Raw genomic sequence first — 15081 nt, forward strand, 5'->3', positions numbered from 1 at the left:
GGAGCTCAGTCCTCGTGTTTCTACCACACATTTATATTACCACTTCACCATGCTCAGCATCATAGAAGGACCATTTAAGAGCAGGCCTTTAAAAACAATCTATAAATCTGTAAGTTTAAAATTAGTTTAAAAAAAAAGTTGTTTAAATATCCATAAAAAAATTAATGATCGGTCTTGCTATATGAATATAAAAAACAAACTTTTGACTTAATTTTCTCTGTTGTTAGTCCATTTCCTACTTCATCGATGTCCCCACTTTATTACTTCTTCATCGTTTCTTGGTTTCTTAAGATGGAAGCTCACATTGTTAATTTTTACATATTTCTTCTTTTCTAATCATGTAAACTATTGATTTTTCTCTAAGCACTGCCTTAATTACATCTTACAATTTTTTGTATGTTGTATGTTCATTATCACCAGTTCAAAATATTTTCTAATATCCCTTGTGATTTATTCTTTGGTCCATGGGCTTACTTCCTATATTTGGGAGGATTTTTCTAGGTATTATATTTTTACTGATTTCTAATTTAAATCTATAGTGGTCAGAGAATAGACCCCATATATTTTCAATAAGTTGATATTTATTGATACTTGTTTCATGGCACAGAATATGATCTATCTTGAAACTTCTGTATGCACTTGAAAAGAATGTATTTTCTGCAATTGTTGAGTACTGTATGCTATATATGACAGTAAGGTCAAGCTGATTGATAGTGCTGTTCACATCTATATGTTCACTAGTTTTTGTCTACTTTTTTCTAGTAATTACTGAACAATGAGTATTAAAATCTTCAACTTTATCAGTAAATTGGTCTGCTTCTCCCTTATCTGTTAATTTTTTGTATATTTTGTTGTTGTTGTTGTTGTTTTGCAGTACACGGGCCTCTCCCATTGCGGAGCACAGGCTCCGGACACGCAGACTCAGCAGCCATGGCTCACGGGCCCAGCCACTCCGCGGCATGTGGGATCTTCCCAGACCGGGGCATGAACCCGTGTCCCCTGCATCGTCAGGCAGACTCTCAACCACTGCGCCACCAGGGAAGCCCAATGGTCTTTATCTTAAAGTCTATTTTGTCTGATATGAGAATTGCTACTCCAGCTTTCTTTTGGTTTCCATTTGCATTAAATATCTTTTACCATCCCCTCACTTTCAGTCTGTATGTGTATCTAGGTCTGAAGTGGGTCTCTTGTAGACAGCAAATATATGGGTCTTGTTTTTGTATCCATTCAGCCAATCTGTGTCTTTTGGTGGGAGCATTTAGTCCATTTACATTTAAGGTAATTATCGATATGTATGCTCCTATTCCCATTTTCTTAATTGTTTTGGGTTCGTTATTGTAGGTCTTTTCCTTCTCTTGTGTTTCTTGCCTAGAGAAGTTCCTTTACCAGTTGTTGTAGAGCTGGTTTGGTGGTGCTGAACTCTCTCAGCTTTTGCTTGTCTGTAAAGGTTTTAATTTCTCCATCAAATCTGAATGAGATCCTTGTTGGGTAGAGTAATCTTGGTTGCAGGTTTTTCTCCTTCATCACTTTAAATATATCCTGCCACTCCCTTCTGGCTTGCAGAGTTTCTGCTGAAAGATCAGCTGTTAACTTTATGAGGATTCCCTTGTGTGTTATTTGTTGTTTTTTCCCTTGCTGCTTTTAGTATTTTTTCTTTGTATTTAATTTTTGATAGTTTGACTAATATGTGTCTTGCCATATTTCTCCTTGGATTTATCCTGTATGGGACTCTCTGTGCTTCCTGGACTTGATTAACTATTTCCTTTCCCATATTAGGGAAGTTTACAACTATAATCTCTTCAAATATTTTCTCAGTCCCTTTCTTTTTCTCTTCTTTTTCTGGAACCCCTATAATTGGAATGTTGGTGCGTTTGATGTTGTCCCAGAGGTCTCTGAGACTGTCCTCAGTTCTTTTCATTCTTTTTTCTTTATTCTGCTCTGCGGTAGTTATTTCCAGTATTTTATCTTCCAGGTCACTTATCCATTCTTCTGCCTCAGTTATTTTGCTATTGATCCCATCTAGAGTATTTTTAATTTCACGTATTGTGTTGTTCATCGTTGTTTATTCCATCTTTAGTTCTTCTAGGTCCTTGTTAAATGTTTCTTGCATTTTGTCTATTCTATTTCCAGGATTTTGGATCATCTTTACTATCATTATTCTGAATTCTTTTTCAGGTAGACTGCCTATTTCCTCTTCATTTGTTAGGTCTGGTGGGTTTTTATCTTGCCCCTTCATCTGCTGTGTGTTTTTCTGTCTTATCATTTTGCTTATCTTATTGTGTTTGGGGTCTCCTTTTTGCAGGCTGCAGGTTCCTAGTTCCCATTGTTTTTGGTGTCTGTCCCCAGTGGCTAAGGTTGGTTCAGTGGGTTGTGTAGGCTTCCTGGTGGAGGGGGCTAGTGCCTGTGTTCTGGTGGATGAGGCTGGATCTTGTATTTCTGGTGGGCAGGTCCACGTCTGTTGGTGTTTTTTGGGGTGTCTGTGGACTTGTTATGATTTTAGGCAGCCTCTCTGCTAATGGGTGGGGTTGTGTTCCTGTCTTGCTAGTTGTTTGGCATAGGGTGTCCAGCACTGTAGCTTGCTGGTCGTTGAGTGAAGCTGGGTGCTGGTGTTGAGATGGAGATCTCTGGGAGATTTTCGCCATTTGATATTATGTGGAGCTGGGAGGTCTCTTGTGGACCAGTGTCCTGAAGTTGGCTCTCCCACCTCAGAGGCACAGCACTGACTCCTGGCTGCTGCACCAAGAGCCTTTCATCCACACGGCTCAGAATAAAAGGGAGAAAAAGTAGAAAGGAAGAATTAGTAGAAGAAGAAAGAAAGAAAGAAAGAAAGAAGATAAAATAAAGTAAGACAAAATAAAGTTATTAAAATAAAAAAATAATTATTAAGAAAAAAAAATTTTTTTAAGAAAAAAACAGGACGGACGGCTAGAACCCTAGCACAAATGGTGAAAGCAAAGCTATACGGACAAAATCTCACACAGAAGCATACACATACAACTCACAAAAAGAGGAAAAGGGGAAAAAATCATAAATCTTGCTCTCAAAGTCCACCTCCTCAATTTGGGATGATTCGTTGTCTATTCAGATATTCCACAGATGCAGGTACAGCAAGTTGATTGTGGAGCTTTAATCCACTGTTTCTGAGGCTGGTGGGAGAGATTTCCCTTTCTCTTCTTTGTTCTCACAGCTCCCAGGGGCTCAGCTTTGGATTTGGCCCCGCCTCTGCGTGTAGGTCGCTGTAGGGCGTCTGTTCTTCGCTCAGACAGGACAGGGTTAAAGGAGCCGCTGATTCGGGGGCTCTGGCTCACTCAGGCCGGGGGGAGGGAGCACGGAGTGCGGGGTGAGCCTGTGGCGGCGGAAGCCACCGTGACGTTGCACCAGCCTGAGGCGCGCCGTGCATTCTCCCGGAGGAGTTGACCCTGGATCCCAGGACCCTGGCAGTGGGGGGCTGCACAGGCTCCCCGGAAGGGCAGTGTGGATAGTGACCTGTGCTCACACACAGGCTTCTTGGTGGCGGCAGCAGCAGCCTTAGCCTCTCATGCCTGTCTCCGGGGTCCACGCTTTTAGCCACGGCTCGCGCCCGTCTCTGGAGCAGCGCTCTTAATCCCCTCTCCTCGCGCACCGGGAAACAAAAGGGGGAAGAAAAAGTCTCTTGCCTCTTCGGCAGCTCCAGACTTTTCCCCAGACTCCCTCTGGGCTAGCCGTGGCGCACTAATCCCCTGCAGGCTGTGTTCACGCCGCCAACCCCAGTCCTCTCCCAGCACTCCGACCGAAGCCCAAGCCTCAGCTCCCAGCCCTGCCCGCCCCGGCGGGTGAGCAGAGAAACCTCTCAGGCCGGTGAGTGCCGGTCGGCCCTGATACTCCGTGCGGGAATCTCACCGCTTTGCTCTCTGCACCCCTGTTGCTGTGCTGTCCTCCGCGGCTCCGAAGCTTTCCCCCGCCGCCACCCGCAGTCTCCGCCCGCGAAGGGGCTTCCTAGTGTGTGGAAACCTTTCCTCCTTCACGGCTCCCTCCCACTGGTGCAGGTCCCGTCCCTATCCTTTTGTCTCTGTTTATTCTTTTTTCTTTTGCCCTACCCAGGTACGTGGGGGGTTTCTTGCCTTTTGGGAGGTCTGAGGTCTTCTGCCTGCATTCAGTAGGTGTTCTGTAGGAGTCGTTCCACGTGTAGATGTATTTCTGGTGTATCTGTGGGGAGGAAGGTGATCTCTGCATCTTACTCTTTTGCCATCTTCCCGGAAGCCTCTCCCTCCGGTTGCTTTTAAAATTCATTCTTTGTTTTCGGTTTCCAGCAGTTTGCTGTAAAGTGTCTAGGTATGTTTTTCTCTGAATTGCTCCTCTTTGGGTTTCTTGAGCTTTTTGATATATAGGTTGGTGTTGTTCATCAATTTTGAAAAATTCTCAGTCATTATTTCTTTAGATATTTCTCCTTTCCCATTCTCTCTCTCCTCTTTCTGTGACTCCAATTGTGTATGTTAGATCATTTAATATTGCCTCACATATTTCAGATGCTCTGTTTTGGTTTTCTTGTTTTTTCATTCTGTGTCCTACTTGTTTTTGAGTTTGTGTACTATCTGTTGACCCATTTTCAAGTGCACAGATTCTTAAGTGGAATCCACTCTGGTACTAATCTCACCTAATGATGTAATTTTCACTTAGAGACTTTCCATTTGATTCAATGTTTTAGTGTCTCTTCTGAAGTTTCTTATTCTTTTCATGTATATTGTTTAGCTTTCCATTTCCTTTAGCATTTTTAGTATAGTTTCAAGTCCCTCTCTGTTAATTCCAACTTCTGGGCTATAGCTGGATCTGCTTTTATTGACTATTTCTTTTCTTGACGATGAATCACATTTTCTTCTTAATTTTGCTGGTAATGTTTGATTTTATGCCACATGTGAAAAAAAAGCAATAAAAACTAAAGTAAGTAATATGTACTTCCCAATAAGTGCATGCTATTTTTTGTCACACCACTAAAGTGAGGCTGAGTCAACATCTGTAGTGATCCTGTTCTGGGTTTTGTCACAACTTTGTATTAATGCATTTTACCACTGGCTTCATATACTTTGAAACAAAATGAAGATTTTCCCTTCTGAGCACTGGCAATATTCCAGATGTATTTTGAGTTTTATAGCCAAGCTGCCAGCTGAGAAGTGTCATTTGCTCTTCAGTCTTGTTCCAGGCTTTCAGTTCCCTGGGAGATCTCTTTCTGCCTTGGAGAGGTATCTCCAACTTCACCCCCATACCTTGGAAGATGAGAGCCTGCAATACCTAGTGTGGGGAAAGGGGAGAAGGGCTCTCTACATTTTAGCTTGGCCCTCAATATTTCCCTGGTAAAAGTCCTGAGTACCTTGAATTGGTTTCCCTCATTCCCTTTGCCCATCCAATTCAGTGGATGGTTGCCTTATATTTGGGAGAGGCTCCTCTGGCATAGGAGTGTCTTTCCTGCCCTACTCTGCCCTCAGTTGTGGTGTACTGTGCCTGGTACTCTGTAAAGCACTCTGTAAAGTCCCATAGGAAAGATTTGGCAGGTTGGTGCCTGACTTCCTCTGTGACTGTGGCTTTTCAGAATTTCAGAATTATAATTTGTCATGCCAGTCCACAGACAGCCATTAAGTGGTTTACATTTTTTTTGGTTTAGTTTCACCTTACATCTGTGGTAGGTTCTGCTTTACCCTGCTGTTTCACCAGAGATGAGAATAGCCATGGATTTCTTCCACCTTATAAAGAACTAGTCACTTTCTGGAGTTCTCTTAAGGTTTTTGTTTTTTTGTTTTGTTTTGTTTTGTTTCTTTGTTTTTTGCATCCTCAGTTCTCTGATGGGTTTAGAAAAATTAAGCCTTGTCTGGTTTATTTTTGTTGTTAGGGTGAAAGTGATAACCTCTTGCAACCATTTAATACTAACTGGAAGTAGAAATCCTGGTATTTTTAAAAATTTATTTTCCATTATTTGTTTCTAAGGTATAAATATGCAATTTTTATATTTTCTTGTATGGCCTTCTACATTTACTTATTAACTCTACTAGGGGTTTTTGTATATTATTGTTTTGTTTTTTATATATTCCTTCTGATTTTCTACATAAATTTTTATCCTCTGGAACAAAAGAAAGTTTTACTTCTTCCTTCTTATTCTTTATACTTTCTGTTTTGTTTTGTTTTGAGGAGGGGACTTATTTCATTATCTAGTACCTCCAGTGCAATGTTGAATAGAAGTGATGAGAATGAACATCATTCCCAGGTTGCTGAAGTAAGCATGAAAAGTTTACTACTTTTCCATTAAGTATGGTGTTACCTGCAGTTTATCACAGATGCCTTTAACAGACTGAGAAAGCTTCCTTCTAACCCAATTTTGCAAGTTTTCCCATGAATAGGTGTTAAATTTAGTCAAATACACTTTTTTTAATCTATGGAGATGGTTACATATTTTTCTCTTTTATTGTTTTAATGTGGTGAATTACATTGAGTAATTAAAAAATTTTAAAACAATCTTGAATTTCTGGAATAAGCCCAAATTGGCTGTGAGGTACTCTTTTTCTATATTACTGATTAAATTTGCTAATATATGTTTAAGGAATTTTTGTGTATATGTTTGTGAAGGATTTTGGTCTGTGTGTGTGTGTGTGTGTGTGTGTGTGTGTGTGTGTGCGCTTTCGTTTTTTCTTGTAGTAGCTGTATTAGGTTTTGATATTACAATTATTCTTGATAAATTATTCTAAAATGGGTTGGGTAATGTTTCTTTGTCCTCTATTTTCTGAAAGAGATTGTATAATACGGCATTATTGCCTTCTTAAATGTTCGAAATAATTCACCAGTGAAGTTATCTAGACCAGAAATTCTCTCTATAGGGATTTTTTTTTTTTGCAATTTATTTAATAATGTAAAGCTGTTCAGATTTTGTACTTCTTCTCATGTACATTTTGGTAAGTCATGTTTTTCACTTATGACCATCTTATATATGTTGTCAAACTTAATTGGCATGAATTAAGTTGCTCATACTATTTCCCTTTTTTATCCTTTTGATGTTTGTGGATCTGTAGTGCTACCTATTTTTCATTCCTAATATTGGTATTTTTTTTCCTTTATTTTCTTGATTGGGCTTCATAGGAGTTTATCAGCTTTAATTAATCTTTTTTAAAGGTCAGATTTTTTTTAATCTTTTGAATTTTCTTTTTTTATTGTTGGTTATTTCTATTTTATTGATTTCCAACTTGTCTAATTATTTCCTTCTTTTTATTTTATTTATTTATTTATTTTTGCAGTACGTGGGCCTCTTGCTGTTGTGGCCTCTCACATTGTGGAGCACAGGCTCCAGACGTGCAGGCTCAGCGGCCATGGCTCACGGGCCCAGCCGCTCTGCGGCATGTGGGATCTTCCCGGACCGGGGCACGAACCCGCGTCCCCTGCATCGGCAGGCGGACTCTCCACCACTGCAGCACCAGGGAAGCCCCTCCTTCTCTTTAGTTGCTCTAAGTTACATTTCCTCATCTTTTTCTAGTTTTTAATTTTTTTATTTTGTGTATTTTTTATTAAAGTATAGTTGATTTACAATATTATATTAGTTTCAGGTGTACAACATAGTGATTCAATGTCTTTATAGATTATACTCCATTTAAAGTTATTACAAAATAATGGCTATATTTGCCTGTGCTGTAAAATATATCCTTGTTGCCTATTTATTTTATACATAGTAGTTTGTGTCTCTTAATCCCATGCCCCTATTTTGACCCTCCCTTTTTCTAGTTTTTTTAAGATAGAATCTTAGATCATGGATTTTACACCTTTCTTCTTTCCTATCATAAGCATTTAAAGCCATAACTTTTCCTCTAAAAAAATCTTGAAAGTGATCTTAAAAATTGCTTTTTTTTTTTTTGCATACACGGGCCTCTCACTGTTGTGGCCTCTCCCGTTGTGGAGCACAGGCTCCGGACGCACAAGCTCATCGGCCATGGCTCACGGGCCCAGCCGCTCCATGGCATGTGGGATCCTCCTGGACTGGGGCACAAACCCGTGTCCTCTGCATCGGCAGGCAGACTCTCAACCACTGAGCCACCAGGGAAGCCCAAAAATTGCTTTTTGTTATGTTTCTTTATTGTTCCATTTGACCATTTTCTAATTTCCCTGTGATGTTTTTCTTTGACCAATGAGTTATTTAGAAGTGTTTTATCTTGATTTCCAAATAGTTAGGAATTTTTCTAGATATCTTATTTTTTTAATTTAATTTAACTCTGTTGTGGCCAGATGATATGCTCTGGCCTTTGATATTTATTGATACTTGTGTTATCACTCAGCATGTAATCTGTCTTGGTAAATGTTTCACCTGCATGGGAAAGAATATGTATTCTTCAGTTGTGTAGCAGTCTATATAAATGTCTGTTAGATCAAACTGGTTGAAAATGCTATTCAAATGTTCTATACCTTTACTAGTTTTTTGCATTCTTTTTTATCAGTAGGTAAAGATCCTGAGAGAGGGGTGCTCATCTCGATCTCGCCAACTATAATTGTATATTTGTTTATTTCTCCTTTCAGTCCTGTTGATGTTTACTTACTGTATTTGAAGTTTCTTTTTATTAGATACACACACACTTAGGATTTTTATGTTTTTCTAATGATAATCTTTTTATCATAATAAAAGTCCTCTTTATCTCTGATAATACTTTGTCTTGAACTCTACTTTAGTAATCTTAATATAGCTACACCAGTTTTTTAAAGCTTATATTAACATGGTACATATATTTCCCCCCATCACTTTCATCCTATTTGTGTTTTTATATCTAAAGTGAGTCTTTTATAGACAATATATAGTTTTGTCTTATTTTTAATTTAGTCTAATAAGTTCTGCCTTTTAATTGGTGTTTGTCAATTTTAAAAAATTACATAAATTACATTATGTAATTACTGATATGTTGCAATTTACATCTACTGTCTTCGTATTTCTTTTCTGTATTTTTCTTCCTTTTTGTTTTTTGTTGTTGTTCCTCTGTTGCTCCTTTCCTGCTCTTCTTGTGTGTTTTTTAATGTCTTTAATCCTATTTCACTTCCTCTGTTTACTTTTTAAGCTATACGGTTTTTGCATTTTTAGTAGTGTTAGACTTATAGTGTATATCCTTAACTTATCACAGTCTACTTATACTTAATATTGCATCATTTCTTGTAAGTTATAAAAAAGTACAACTATTTAATTTCATTTATTGCCTCCTCCATCTCTTGTACCACTCTTGTCATGTGCTTTGTTTCTACATACAGTTATCATGTTATAGTTATCGCTCTAAACAGCCAATATCTTATAAAGTAATTAAAAGAAAGAAAATATTTTCTATTTACCCACATATTTAGTATTTCAGTGTTCTTTACTTATTCATGTAGATCTGAATTTTCATCTGTTGTTTTTGCACTTATTTAGAGAATTCTGGAGAGAGTTTGTGAATTAAGTTAATGATTGATAACTAGAAAACTAAGCACATATACAGACAAAAACATTTGTTAACTCCAGGGAACTAAAATAGTCCTACAGAGAGGAAATGCAGTCAAATCATACTATTGGGCTCAACTGGGAACAGTGTTTTTATACTAGCACAATAATGTAAACACTGAGTATTGCCGTAACCACAAACTGGGATTCTATGCTCTTAATCTATCTTAGTGGGAAATCGATAGATAATGTCAAAGTAAAAATAAAAAATTAAATAAATAAGAAATAATAGGGGAATTTCCTGGCAGTCCAGTGGTCAGAGCTCTGCACTTCCACTGCAGGGGGCATGGGTTCGATCCCTGGTTGGGGAACTAAGATCCCACTTGCTGTGACGTGGCCAAAAAAGAAAGAAAAAGAAAGAAACAGTAAATAGCCATAACAGCAAGTTTGGAGTTTGGAAAGAGGAAAGAGTTGAAAGTTGGCTGAGTTTGCCTCTGGGAAAAGCAGGAGTGGCATTAAAGTAGGGGCTGCCCTCTCTCTCATAACAGGTTTAGTTTTACTGTTTGTCTTTTTGTATTATGTACCTGTACTACTCTGATAACAAAAACAATCCTTAAGCTAATGGGAATATCCCAGTGAGAGGGAAGATATGAGTATGTAAGAAACAGGCTAATGGACTATGTAGGATTTCTGAATACACACATTGGGATGATGTTCATTAACATAAGTGGCCTTAAATAGAAGAAAAGACAATTGTTCTGGTCTGTTAACAAGAGGGGAGGAAATAGGATTAAAGCAGATGATGGTAAATCTATGTGTTTGGCTAACTGAAGGGCATCCTGGTTCTATTTGCTATAAAAACTTGGCAGGAGAGTAAAATGGAAGTATGAAGTGTCAGCTGGGGGCTTCCCTGGTGGCGCAGTGGTTGAGAGTCCGCCTGCCGATGCAGGGGACACGGGTTCGTGCCCCGGTCCGGGAAGATCCCACATGCCGTGGAGCGGCTGGGCCCGTGAGCCATGGCCGCTGAGCCTGCGTGTCCGGAGCCTGTGCTCCGCAACGGCAGAGGCTGCAAGAGTGAGAGGCCCGCATAATGCAAAAAAAAAAAAAAGCTTCTTTGAAGTCTCAGCTGCTTTTCCCTGAGGCCTAGCAGTGATGAAGACGAGGGGATTTTGTTAGTCATTTAAAAATTTTCCATTAATTTTGAGGGTGTATTTTTGTTGTCATGTTCATCCTTATAGCCTGATACTTTACTTCTTAGTTTATTTTATATGTATTTCCTTTCATAATTTTTCATCCGCTTGTTCTCAGGTTTACTCCCCTGAAAGACATTTGTAGTCCTTTGAAGACATGTTCTTTTTCTGTTCTTTGAATATGCAAAATAAGCTTTATTTATGAATATTTGAGGGCTGTTAGCATCTGGAGAAAAATTATAAATGTCCATGTCATCCCTGTAATTTCTTAACTACTATGCTTTGGAAAGTATATTGTCAAGAGGCTAGGGAAGCTGAAAATCGAATGGGGGTATAGCCCAAAGTCTCCTGTGTGTAACTTCCTGTCTTAAAGAGCCAGATAGATGTGCTTTGGACCTACAGAAAAGATTTAGTAAACCTGATAATAGGGACTGGAGAAAGCTGCATAGACATTGAAGGGACACTCAATCTAAGCTGAATGGTTAGAACGTGGGTCCCCCAACCAGCTGTGGTTTCCTGCCCTCAGTACACACAGATTTAACTAAGCCGCTGGGGGTCAGTATCACTGCAATGGAATCCTCCACGGCTTACCAGCTGTATGTTCTTGGGCAAATGACTTAAACGCTGAGCTTAATGCTCCATTTTTAAAACTGTTAACGGCTTTGGTACCTTATAGGAATGTTGTGAGGATTGAATGACAAGAGTGGATGTGAATGCAACTCTCACACTGACATACATGCAGGCACATACTTGGCTACAGGAGAAAGAAGCTCTCATCACCACTGCAGGATCAATCAGTAGCTAAACTGAACACTAACTCTTCTCAATTTGAGGAAACTTACTTTTTAGAGGATCAAGAGTTTTCACGTTTCAATGAGGCAATTGGCAATTAGTTTAAGATTCTGATGTGGGAAGTGGGAAAACAAAATGGAGAAAGATGAGAGTAATCTGGAAAGTTAGGAAAAGTGAAAGATTGGGGTTGGAGACCAAAAGAAGAGCATGAGAGCAATTGCAGAACAAAGATGCCGAGGTCTTAACTGGGATTGATGGCCATGAGCATGAACGCAGGGGAAGACCCAACATTTCCAAACTGTGCTTATGTGGCCAGTGTATGAATGTGAGTTTCCCATGAAATGAATAAAGCTTCTGCTTCAGAGCCCCTCACATGAACTCCTTCCAAGGCTCTGGGACAGATTCTGGTAATGTGATTGCATATTCTTGTGTTTTCATAAAATTTGCAAAATAAGATGTTTGGACTGCAATTGGCTAAGGCCGTTGCCTCTTTTCACTTCAACTTTCTATCTGACACTCTTCCTCTTGTATTGGGTGGTGTGGTATTGTATTGGAGTGGCCCTAGGCATTTTGAGGCTACGACCAGGGAAAGATTGAGTTTGGGAACACATTTAGTTTGAGTTTTGTGGGATCTATGGAGGTGGATCACAGCATCCATGCACAGTTAATTATTGCTAGCTGTTCTGGTGAAGGAATGACTTCCAGGAATAATCCTTCTGCCTACCATGCCAACTTCCTGAAACAATGTAAAAAAAGGTTCAGGACCAGATGTTATATCATGATATAAACGTGTCCTACTGCACCTGGCATTATGTATATGGGTAATAAAGGAGAAACAATATTTGAAATGTATAGAGCCATGTGGCCTGTGGAAAAGTCTTCCAACCCTCAGATGTACAAATTTGCAAGAGGTGAATTCAGTTCTCATTAATACCTAGGAAAGATGGAAGTTGTGTCCTGTGAGAATATAGTACCTTATAATGCACCATCTATAATTATCAAAGCACATTTTTTATTTCTTGATGGAATTTGTGTAAAATTTATCAAAATTTCTATGTGTGTAGGGCACAAAACCGGTAGCAGTATTATAGACGCAGTACAACTGAGTGTCAAGTCATGTTTTATGCATCCCAACATACAGCATCTCATTACCAACAGCAAGTTGTGAAACTGAACTTTTTTTAAAAAACTATCAATATTATAACACAGATTTCATCCGCCATGTTTCAGGCTGATTTATGTTTCTGTTACTTCTTTAGAGATAATATATTACAAAATTGTCAATATGAAGAAGTGTTCAAAGGTTATGCAAATTTTAGGGAAAAAGAGAAGTATAGTGTATGTCAGACCATTAATTAATAGAAACATTGTTATATTGATTTTGTGATTCTGTATTTATCAGCTTTTAAAAGTGTGTAATTTATTGTGATTTCTTTTCTTATTCAAAATAAATATTCACTTTTCTAACAAATTTTGCAATAATTTAGGTTTTTTTTCTTAAAGAGCACCCCCAAAAGTGGTATAAACTTCAACCTCACAAAACCTGCCACCACCCTGGACAAGTTAGATAGTACAGGATAGAACAGTTTTTCTAGAAAAGGACATTAGCTCAGTCTTGACACCACTGAGAGTTTCCAGTTAATCACTAAACTCAAATGAGTGATTCCACAGACTGGACTATTCTCAGAAATTGACTTTTCTTTTAGTACCTTGCTACGGACTCTTAATTCTCCATAATGGATCAGCTGCATCCTAGAGCAGATGTTGGCCAAAACCTTCGGGTGCCCTTGTGCTTAACGACTTTGTCTTTCGAATTAGCATGAGACTTCTCAAGCTTTCTTGTTTCCCTCCCAGCAACATGGGGCATCCAGGACACAGGACCTTGAGATACCAAAAGAAAAGTTGTGATGTTCTCTTTGTTAGTACTGTAAGTAAAGAATTTATCCTAATTTCTCTCTTCCTTTTGTTTTCAATGGAGTGCAAACCTAGGAAATGCTCTTTATGTTTTAGACCCAAAATTGGGCTTGCATTGTTTCTGAGTTAAAACCAGGCGCTCTTTGTTGCAGTGATTACAAATGAAATATTGATATGGAGGATATTCACAATGTAATTCAAATGCAAACCGCTATTAAGAATTTGTTCAACTCATTCTGTGTTACTAACCTTCAAATGTCTCTGTAAACTTCTATAGACCTTGTCATTAATTACACATTGAAAATTGAAGGTAGGAAGCAAACGGTTTCCACTGTGATCTTTTTTTCTCGTAGAATTGTAAAGAGCAAGACAGCCCAATAGACTGATTTACAATAGGATCAGTTCTCACTTAAGGGACAGTTGTCATCCTACCTTGTGTAGTTTCCTGTAATCTTCTCCTTTGTTCACAGTTTTGCAGTTATAATCTCTGATATCCTAGGAGCAAATCCCTTGGCATTTCCCTAGGAGAAAAATGACTTCCAATACCATAGATAGTATAGAAAAAGGAGATGGAGAGGATCAGATCAATTTAGGGAATATCTGCTTATTTTATTTTATTTATTTATTTTGGCTGCCTCGGGTCTTAGTTGTGGCATGCGGGATCATTCTTGTGGCACGTGGGCTCTTCGCTGTGGTGCACGGGCTCCTCTCTAGTTGTGGTGCGGGCTCCTCTCTAGTTGTGGTGCAGGCTTCTCTCTAGTTGTGGCTCACGGGCTGCAGAGCACAGGGGCTCAGTAGTTGTGGTGCGAGGGCTCCAGAGCACATGGGCTCTGGAGTTGCGGCACTTAGGCTCTCTAGTTGTGGTGCAGGGGCTCAGTAGCTGTGGCACACGGGCTTAGTTGCCCCACGGCATGTGGGATCTTAGTTCCCCGACCAGGGATCTAACCAGTGTCCGCTGCATTGCAAGACCGATTCTTAACCACTGGACCACCAGGGAAGTCCCAAGATCTGCTTATTTTAAACTTGACTTTTATCTTTATTGAGGCTGAACCAATGGATTTTTTAAATAAGACCTACGCTTTGGTTTCTTAACTCTCAAAAAGCATGATGAACCAACTTCCTGAGCTAGAAGCCATAGGAACGAAAAGCCAGCAGAGCAAACAGATGAAGCTGAGCGTTTTGTTAATCCGTAAATTCAGCGTTCCTCCCGTGGTCATATTCCTTCCTCCTGGATCAGACATCTGCTTATTTGTGTTTTTCAGTTGGGCAGCATTTCATCCCTTCCCTTCCTCTCCAAAATGTTTCTTCTTTTTTCTTTTTTTTTTTTTGCAGTACGCAGGCCTCTCACTGTTGTGGCCTCTCCCGTTGCAGAGCGCAGGCTCTGGGCGCACAGGCTCAGCGGCCATGGCTCACAGGCCCAGCCGCTCCGCGGCATGTGGGATCCTCCCGGACCGGGGCACGAACCCATGTTCCCTGCATCGGCAGGCGGACTCTCAACCACTGTGCCACCAGGGAGGCCCTCCAAAATATTTCTTGATTTTCAGGTTTGTGGAAAGACCTTTAAGTGATAGCTATATTTATTCCTTTTGTAGCTCTTGGTGTAATAAAATGTATCTCTCTCATCTACATTTAAGTTTAGTGATTTCCTATCTTCTTGGTCAATGTTTGTACCTCTTAGGGTTTTGAGTTTGTTTTGTGAAAAGGAGAATTTCTTCCCCAAATTGTCTCAAGTGAAGCGACCTTCTGCTTAGAGTCTTCAGACCTATATTTTTTTAGCTGACT

The sequence above is a fragment of the Leucopleurus acutus genome (assembly GCF_964270905.1).
Source record: "Leucopleurus acutus genome assembly, chromosome: 6".
In the NCBI taxonomy this organism is placed as follows: Eukaryota; Metazoa; Chordata; class Mammalia; order Artiodactyla; family Delphinidae; genus Leucopleurus; species Leucopleurus acutus.